General features: G+C 37.9%; 1 non-coding gene across 1 annotated transcript; it reads left to right on the top strand.

Annotated features, from left to right (window-relative positions):
- Positions 1 to 972: 972 nt before the first annotated feature.
- LOC123810235 lies at positions 973 to 1,163 on the top strand. Its single transcript, XR_006784204.1, has one exon. It is a non-coding gene; the product is annotated as a U2 spliceosomal RNA (small nuclear RNA).
- Positions 1,164 to 8,784: the final 7,621 nt, after the last annotated feature.

Raw genomic sequence — 8,784 nt, 5'->3', positions numbered from 1 at the left:
CACCTGGTCAATGATACACTGAATATACACGCAACATCTGTTATGAAATTGATTACTTCTGACTTTTAAAAACTTGTATAAACAAATGTATTTTTCAAGGGTGTTTTACATGTAGCCTTTTAGGAATGGAAGACAGCAAGTTAACATCTCCTCTGTTGAAAAGAGGGTGTAGAGATACAAAATTATATGGCCTTGATGAAAAGTTTAATGACCTAATCTTAGCTCAATAAAGAAGAATCTCTGTGGTCAGGGTGCTGTGCCAGCTACCCTTCACTTCTCTTTTCTGATTTTCCCCTTTGTTTTTGATACCCCTTCATCCAAGAAGCACCAAACGAATGAAATCTGTAGAATGAGGCCAACCTGGCAAAACTCTGTCTTCTCCTCGCCTCTACCCATCCTGCATGTCCTCAGGCAGCTGGGCTCCTTCACGTACAGATTCCTTGAACTGGAATCAATCTCACCTTTCCCAGGACTACGCTGTAACAACATCAGATAATGGGGTTTTCTTTTTCCCCCACCAATCAGATATTTGCCTGCATATGCTTTAGGTAGAGGCCCAGGACTTGTGCTAGTTGTGTCAGAGAGAGATGCTGATCTAGCTCATGCTGTGATGTTATAACCACAGGGATGACAGTAACATCAGCTAGCATAATTATTATGTGCCAGGCCCTGGATTGAGCATTTTGTACAGAATGCCTCATTCAATCTTGCAATTCCCCATTTTATAGATGAGGAATATCTCAGCTATGGTTAGATACTAGTAAGTGATGGGACTGGAATTCAAACACCAATTTGATGAGCTTTTACATGGTGTGTGCTCAGAGGCCAGAGAGCTTGTCTGGGACTGCGTTCTGTTTTTATTTCTTGCGTAGCATACTGATGGTATAAAAATACATAAAATAAAATACCCAGTGAGGTCATTTCTGTTTTTAAGTTTGCATATAATTTTCCAGAATAAGGTGTCATAGACACATCGCTTCTTGGCCTTTTGGCTAAGGTCAAGTGTAGTATCTATTCTTGTCAGTTTAATATCTGATACGTCCTGTATCTGAGGGCATTATATTAAATGGATATTTGGAGCTCGGAAATGGAATAGCAGCTTGCTCCATTCACTCTGCACATCGACCTGGTATGGTAGTACTTCCAGGAATGGTACACCCCCTTGGGGTGTAAGAAAAAAAGGTGTCACAAATGTTACTGGTTATTAAGAATTAAGTCCATACTTCATCCTCCATGCCTCAAAATCAAGTTGGGTATTTAATGCAATTTGTATTTCATTAATGACAAGTAATCTTGAGCATCTTTCTTGTGTTTTTTTTTCTTAACAATCTGTATAGCTTCTTCAGTGAAGTGCCTAATTAGTGTTCTTTGAGTGTCCAAGTGTTTGTTGTGTCTAAAATTTCAATATTCCAAAGCCAATATGTTTTTGTAGGTTTAAACACTAAAAGATCTACTATAAGCATATCTCTGGTACACAAGGCTTTACTTCTCTAATTGTCTCCCAGACCCGGGAGACAGAATAGTCTAAATGGAGCACAGGTTGTATCCCAAGCATGCGACTGTTCTGTCAATTTCACTGGCCAAATGCTGGCCCATGGTGAACATACAGCTAGCAGACCTTTGCTTTGTAGGTAGCTGCATGCACTTCTGACACTGCTGAGGGCATTTTTCTTCATGAGAGCCCCTCTGAGGAATCTGAATGCTCTGGGATTTGTCCTCACCATTCAACAAATGAGGACATCATTTAAGGAATTACTGAAAAGCAGGATATATCTTGGTAAAAATTTTAAAAAAAGGAATAACTTGAGGATGAAAAACACCTAAAAGATAACAACACACTGATTTCTACAAATATGCATTGCAAATTTATTCCCAGTGGGAGAATTACAAGGTAATTGTTTTGACATTGAAATTACCCAAGTTCTGTTAAACACAATAAAGTAAGTATTTGGATGGGACCACACTATCTTCAGTTTGATGAACCCATTTTCTACCATAGATGAGCAGGAGTTTTAAAGTTGGCAGAACTGTCTTATGGGAGTTTCACTTCACAGATGAGATTGTTTCTAGAGAGACTAACTTGCTCTGTGGCCTTGGGCTTGTCTAATAATGCCTGGCTATCTTTCTTTATTTGTTTCTTTGATTTTCCCCTGGATAGTACACTCTTTCAAATGCATCACTTGGAAAAAAAAGTATCTGTTCACAAGACTGGCTCCTCCACTCTGGAAGGACACATTTTTGGGGAGAGGAGATATATTCCAGGATCATATCTTGTTCCATACTAGGTCTTGATTAAATATTTAAGTAGATGAACAGAAGAAATACAATGATCAAGTTTCTTAACTACATCATTTCTTTGCTCCCCTAAACAGTACAAAGAATTAGAGCCTGGTAGAATTATTGGGTTCATGGCTCTTCTTTTTAGCAGCACATACCCTGCTGAAAAGGAATTCTAGATCTTGTCCGAGAAATGTTCACTAGGGTGTATAGCAAAAGGTTGCCTGCCGTGAAAAGGGAATGAGTTAGTGTCATCCCAGAGCAGTCTGGTCAATTAAGCACATGACTTCAGGGGGGACTGATGGAGCTCTTAACCTTGAAAGTTGATTAGAAAATATTATGTTTGGTGGTTAAATTAATGCAGAGGAAAGTTAAATGACCCAGGCTAAGACTAACAATGAGTATATTCTTCATTCATTTAATGAATATTTAATACCACGCCACTATTTTCTGGACGGTGGGGATATATATAAAGAGATACAAAATAGAATCTCTGATTTATAAAAGGTCATATTCTATGAAGGAGGACAGACTCATAAACTCTTAATTATAATAGTTATATTTTTATAATGTTAGGTTTTCCAGTCTTGTCCTATATGAAGGAGGAGGTAGTTTGTTTGTTTGTTTGAGAAGGATACAGTAGTCCCCCTGTATGTGTGGTCTTACTTTTTACAGTTTGTTATTCAGAGTCAACCAGGGTCTGAAAATGTGAAATGAAAAATTTAAGAAACAGTTCACAAATTTTGAATTGCATGCCATTTTGTGTAGTGTGATGAAAATTCATATCATATGGCTCCACTCTACCCAGGACCTGAATTATCCCTTTGTCCAGTGTATCCACACTGGGCATGGCTCCCCACATGGCAGTCACTTAGTAGTCCTTCTTGGTTTTCAGATCAACCATCATGGTATCACAATGTTTGTGCTCAAGTACCCTTAGTTTACTTAATAATGGTCTTAAAGCACAAGAGTGGTGATGTTGGCTTGGGTATGCCAAAGAGAAGCCACAAAGTGCTTCCTTTAAGTGCAAATGTACATTTTTAGTCACGCTTAGTGACTGGATACATTATGAGAAATCCGTCATTAGGTGATTTTATCATTGTGTGAACATCATTGTGGTATAGCCTACTACTGTAATTGTATGTGCTGTACTTTTATATGATTGGCAGCATGGTATGCTTATTTATACCACCATCACCACAACTATATGAGTAATTCACTGTGCAGTGCTGTTCCGAGGGCTATATCACCACCATCTGATAAGAAATTTTTCAGCTTCCTTATAATCTTTTGGGACCACTGTCATATATGTGGCCCACTGTTGACCAAAACATCATTGTACTATACATGACCATATGGAAAAAAATTGTAGTGTATACAGGGTACAACAGTGTTGGTTTCAGGACTTCTGTATATATTTAGAGAATACTCTCAAGTAATGTGTTATTTGACCTTTGAGGATGTGCAGAAATTTTCCAGTAAATAAGAAGAGAAGAAGCCTTCCTTCACGATTAAACATTCAGATCTTTTGCAGTCATTTAAATTTTTCTAAATTATATGGTCCTCGGGAAAACCAAAGTGATATACTGAAATGTTCATGTAACACCAACTGTGTGCCAAAAACTGTCATAGGCAAAAGTCATACAGTGATCAAGGTGCTATTCCCGTATTCATAGTCAAATGTACATTTCAAAAGGAGAGGCAGTCATGGATAGAAAGAATTACTGTAAAAGGGTCAATGGTAAAGAGCCCAATAATAATCACTTTAGGCTCTGTGGGTCACCATACCGTGCCTATGGAGACTACTTGACTCTGTCATTGCAGCATGAAAGAAGTTGTAGACAGTATGTAAATTAATGGATGTGACTTTGTTCCAGTATAACATTATTTACAAAAACAAGCAACAGATGAGATTTGAACCATAGACTATAATTTGTCAGTTTTCAAAACTGACATGATAGAGGCTGGAATAAAGGAAAACTGGATTATTAATTATCAGTAGTTTACAAAACAAATACATAATGGATAAGCAGAACTGGTGACTGTTGCCAACCTGAATACAGAGATAAACCAAGGCAAGCTGAAGTTACCAGAAGTTGGGTTTATTTGGCAATAGCAGAGAAATTGTGTGGTTCTAGAAATGAATGCTGCAGCGAGTTACAGGCAAGTGGGCTGCATTTATGGGCCAGGGTTTCAAGGAGGGGGATGCTCAGCCTGAATCCAGAGACTACGTTCATTGGGGAGAGATTCTTGGTGGGTGTTCAGTGGTCAGGAGGAAGGTCTTGGTCTTCTGTAAATCAGACATTCTGTAAGTTGGTCTCTCAGTTCTCAAGTCCCATTCCTCTAAAGTTGCCTGCATGAGAGTCTCCATTTCACATTCTCCGATTCCATTTGAGATTGAAATCCCTTCGCAGCTTTATTAGTAAAGACATTCAAATGAATTTGTGGTATTATATTTACCCTTTTGGTGAAAAGGTTCAAGAGTGTATCAGTGTCATAAATTGACCAAAGTGTCTGTACATGTGCAATTTTTTCTTGAGAACCATCTGTCCAGTTGTAAACAAAACTTTAAAAGGTAACATGCACGGAATTTTTTTGCTATGACTGTACACTTTGATCAATACATAATTTTTTTCCCCTTTAGGCCTGATTATGTGGAAAATATTGTTATCTCTGTTTTACAAAAGAAGACTTTGAGTTTCCAACTTGCTAAGTAGGTCACTTAGAGACATCAGGGACAGACCTTGAACCTAGGCATTCTCCCTCCAGTCTTAGCCTTCAACCTACTGTAACTCACTAGCCCCATGCTAGCAAAACTTAATATATGCAGTCTTTTTTTATCACAGAAATTAAGACAAAGACACCTGTTTTAAGTGGAAATTATGACTCTCCTTGAATGTACAGCAATGAGGAATTGGGTAACTAGGGAATAACCCATCCAAACAATTAAATATAATGCAGCTTTGAAAATGGTGAGTAGAGTTATGGGTATAGACATGAAAAGATGACTGTTGACAGGTTGTATAAAAGATCAGGCTATATATCAATTTATATTGTATGTCATCACATGTGCATAAAATACTAATGCATTGATACATTGAAAAGATTTGAGAATATGCAAGAAATTCATAACATTGGCTACCCATTGGGTGTGGGAGTACATATTTGACTCCACCCATGTTTGTATACATGTAAGGAAACATGCCTGAATGATTTTTTTTTACTAGTTTAGACAGTCCTGTTTAGAGGGATACAATTATGAATAAGCACTTTGTTTCCCATTGTACATTATTTCCTTGGACTGTGAACTGGTGTTGGGAATGATTTTTTTCTCTGTTCAATCACATTTCAATGGCCATTTGCTGCTTTGGGGCTACCCTGGAAAGCGATCACCATGTACCCTTGCTCACAGCCATTTTATTCCCCTCTGAAAGCTACCGCAGAGCAGTCTGAACATTATACTCTGTCTTGGGCAGCTCCAGTTTATGGTTGCATTCACTTCTGCTCAACATCATTTCCATCTTTCCCTGTGCTCCAGTGAGATACAGCAGGGGTGATAGAGTTGAAATGTCCCTGAATATTCTCTGGTTTGGAAACAGTGATTATTTGCAAATGACGTTGAACAAATGGCATCTTTTTTTTGGTTTTTTAATTCTTGCAAATACTAGAAAATGTGCTTATTTAACTCAAAAAATGTTTTGAACAACTTAATAATTCCCTTGACAATGCTAAAAATGAGGCATGGAAGCTGACTTTATCCAGGGTGTGACAGAATGAACTAATAATGCAATGCATGCCAGCCACAGAAACTTGTCTTGCCTCTCAATTAGTGTTTCTCTCTTTTATTTTTTTAATTTAATTTCTTCAATGACATTTTACATTTAATGTCCTTTTGTATTAATTTCAGGTGTACAGAATAGTGTTTAGACAATCATATGCTTTATCAAGTGTCCCCTTGATATTTCTAGTACCAACTGGCACCGTACATAGTTATTACTGTATTATTACTTCTTAACTTCAGGGGCATATTTGAAACAACTGGAAAGCTTTTAAAGAATTCAGATGGTTCCATATCCAGAGAGTATAATTTTATTAGTCTGGGGTGGGCTCCACTAATAATGGCATGAATGGCTTGAAGGTTTCCCAGGTAATTGTAACGTGTAGTTGAGACTGAGAGCTACTGTTCAAACTCCTTTATTGTAAGGATTACCTTTTACATGAGATATTTTCCAGAAAAAATTTTCCAGCTTGCTGAGGGGCCTGTCTCTCATCTTCAGCCCCAGAAATATCACGGAGGTGATGTTATCACCTGTTATCAGGATTTACCATGTCTGTCACTTTAGTTAGGGTTTAACAAAGTGTTGAAAAAGCTTTGTATGTCAGTAGATATTTGCAGCATTTCCTTTTTTTTTAAATTTACTTATTTATCAGCCCCCGCTTAGTCCCCTCAAAACTGAAGGTCACAGAGAAACAACTATCACCACATACAAAGTAGTTGGCATTCAGAATCCTTAAATTGAAGTTCCTATTAATTATGGCCTACTTATCATTAAAAAGAATGCTTCCTGTTGCTCAGAGGCCGCATGCACTCTCTTGTTTTTAGTTTTGCTTCAATTTTACTACTTTTGTCAAAGTTTAGAATCAGAGTTACTGAAACCTGTTATATTGTGCATTGGCTTCAGAGACGTTATGGTGGTATTTTTCATAGAATGGCAACTTTCCTTCCTTCTCTTGTACTTTTCCCCTATCTCTTCTGCCCTGACAGCAAAATTAAAAGGCTGAGGTCAGAATAAGAAAGGAATATGTCTTATATTTTCTGTAACGCAAACATATAATTTATCCTTATGAAAAAGTTCTATTTTATTATTCTACCAATAATCAGAACATATTTCCTGGCTTTTGAAACGAATGACACAAACACTGCTTTTTGGCACTACAAATGTGGAAATGCTCTTGTTTTTGCTAAACTACAATATATTAGTATAAGTCATTACCATAGCCTCTTAGCACTTTGACAAGTGCATGCTTTTAACACAAAACAACTCCAGCTCTCCAACTTGAATTTTAATGTCTCTCTTTTATATCAAAACACAGAACGCTTTGATTGATTTCCATTTATGAGCCTTTTTTTGTTACCAGAGGTAATCTAGAGTTTATCAGCAAGGCCCACTCAATCTCTCTGCACTTCATCTTTGTGAGTATGCATGAAGCCTGACAGTACATCACAGCCTCTTCCCAAAGAGTGGGATGTCTCTGTCCCATTGTTACAGGTACAGTCAGTGAGTTCACGAGAGCAGCACATACCCAGTAACCACTAGACTTGGTTTCTCAAGAACAGCTCCCAGACCAGCAGCACCAGCCTCCCCTGGGAACTTGTTAGAAATGCAAATTCTTGGGCCTCACCCCAGACATAATGAATCAAAAAGTCAGCGAATGGGACAGAGCAACTTTGTTTTTAACGAGTCCTCCAACTGACTCCACTACTGTGTGAAGTTTGTGCACTGCTCTCCTCTAGACTGGAAGCTCCCTGAAGGCAGGGGTCATGCCTGCCCCATCACCCCTGTATCCCTGGGATCTAGTAGAAAGAGAAATTGGTGAGTAAGTGGAAGAATCTACTATGCTAGAGCAGGACCTGAAACCCTATTACCTGACAGATGACAAATGCCTGCTGATACCTGAAGGATATATGATGGCAAGAAATGAGAATGAGCTACTTTGGGGCTTTCATGAATGTTAGTTTTGTAGGTATACCAAGGAATAATGTAGGGTCTCCAATGTGTTGCCAAATGCTTTTATCTCGTGCATATCTTGCCTTGAACTATATCATTTAAAGAATGATTTGTACGAGATATTTATACCTACACCAATGCTTAAGAACTAGTATTTGACCTAATATTAGACATTAGTCACGATTGGTGAGTTAACCTACTTTCCAATAGTGTAACCGATCCTGTAGAGATGTATAAAGTTGATGCCATTTAGCTGATTGATACAAACAATGGAAGTCCTAGGTTAACATGACTTTCAAAGCTTTTTAAAAAGTGCAGTTGGAGTCTTTGTTTAAGTGAAATTTTACTCAGAAGTGCTATACATCTAATAGTTAAAATAGAGGCTTAAAGCAAGGTGAAGATACTCAGCAGTCTCCTCCCCATTTGGCTGATTGGAGACTTCATGTGGTGGTGGTTGGCAGTCTGGGGCCATTACAGCTCCAGGAAAACACCTTCTGACCGGTGCGGTTTTAACTGACATTGATGCAATGCTTTATATATTGCAGAACAATGTTGGCTTTGAAATCACTTTAAGTCTTATTGATAATACTGATATGTCTACTTTTAGAAATCTGAGTATCATAGACATTATCTCTGAAACTTGCCCTCCTGTGACCCTCCCTGCCCAAATAATAAAAATATTTCTCTTTTTTGCCTAAAGTTTTCTAGTCCACAGACTATTTTATTCCTTAGCAAGTTCATCTGTCTCAAATAAAAAGTGAATCCCAACATAGGTCTC

Source organism: Phyllostomus hastatus, unplaced genomic scaffold (genome assembly GCF_019186645.2).
Source record: "Phyllostomus hastatus isolate PE091 unplaced genomic scaffold, TTU_PhHast_1.1 phas_scaffold_585, whole genome shotgun sequence".
Classification (NCBI taxonomy): domain Eukaryota; kingdom Metazoa; phylum Chordata; class Mammalia; order Chiroptera; family Phyllostomidae; genus Phyllostomus; species Phyllostomus hastatus.
The sequence above is the reverse complement of the archived record's forward strand: the minus strand, read 5'-3'. Positions and strand labels throughout refer to the sequence as shown.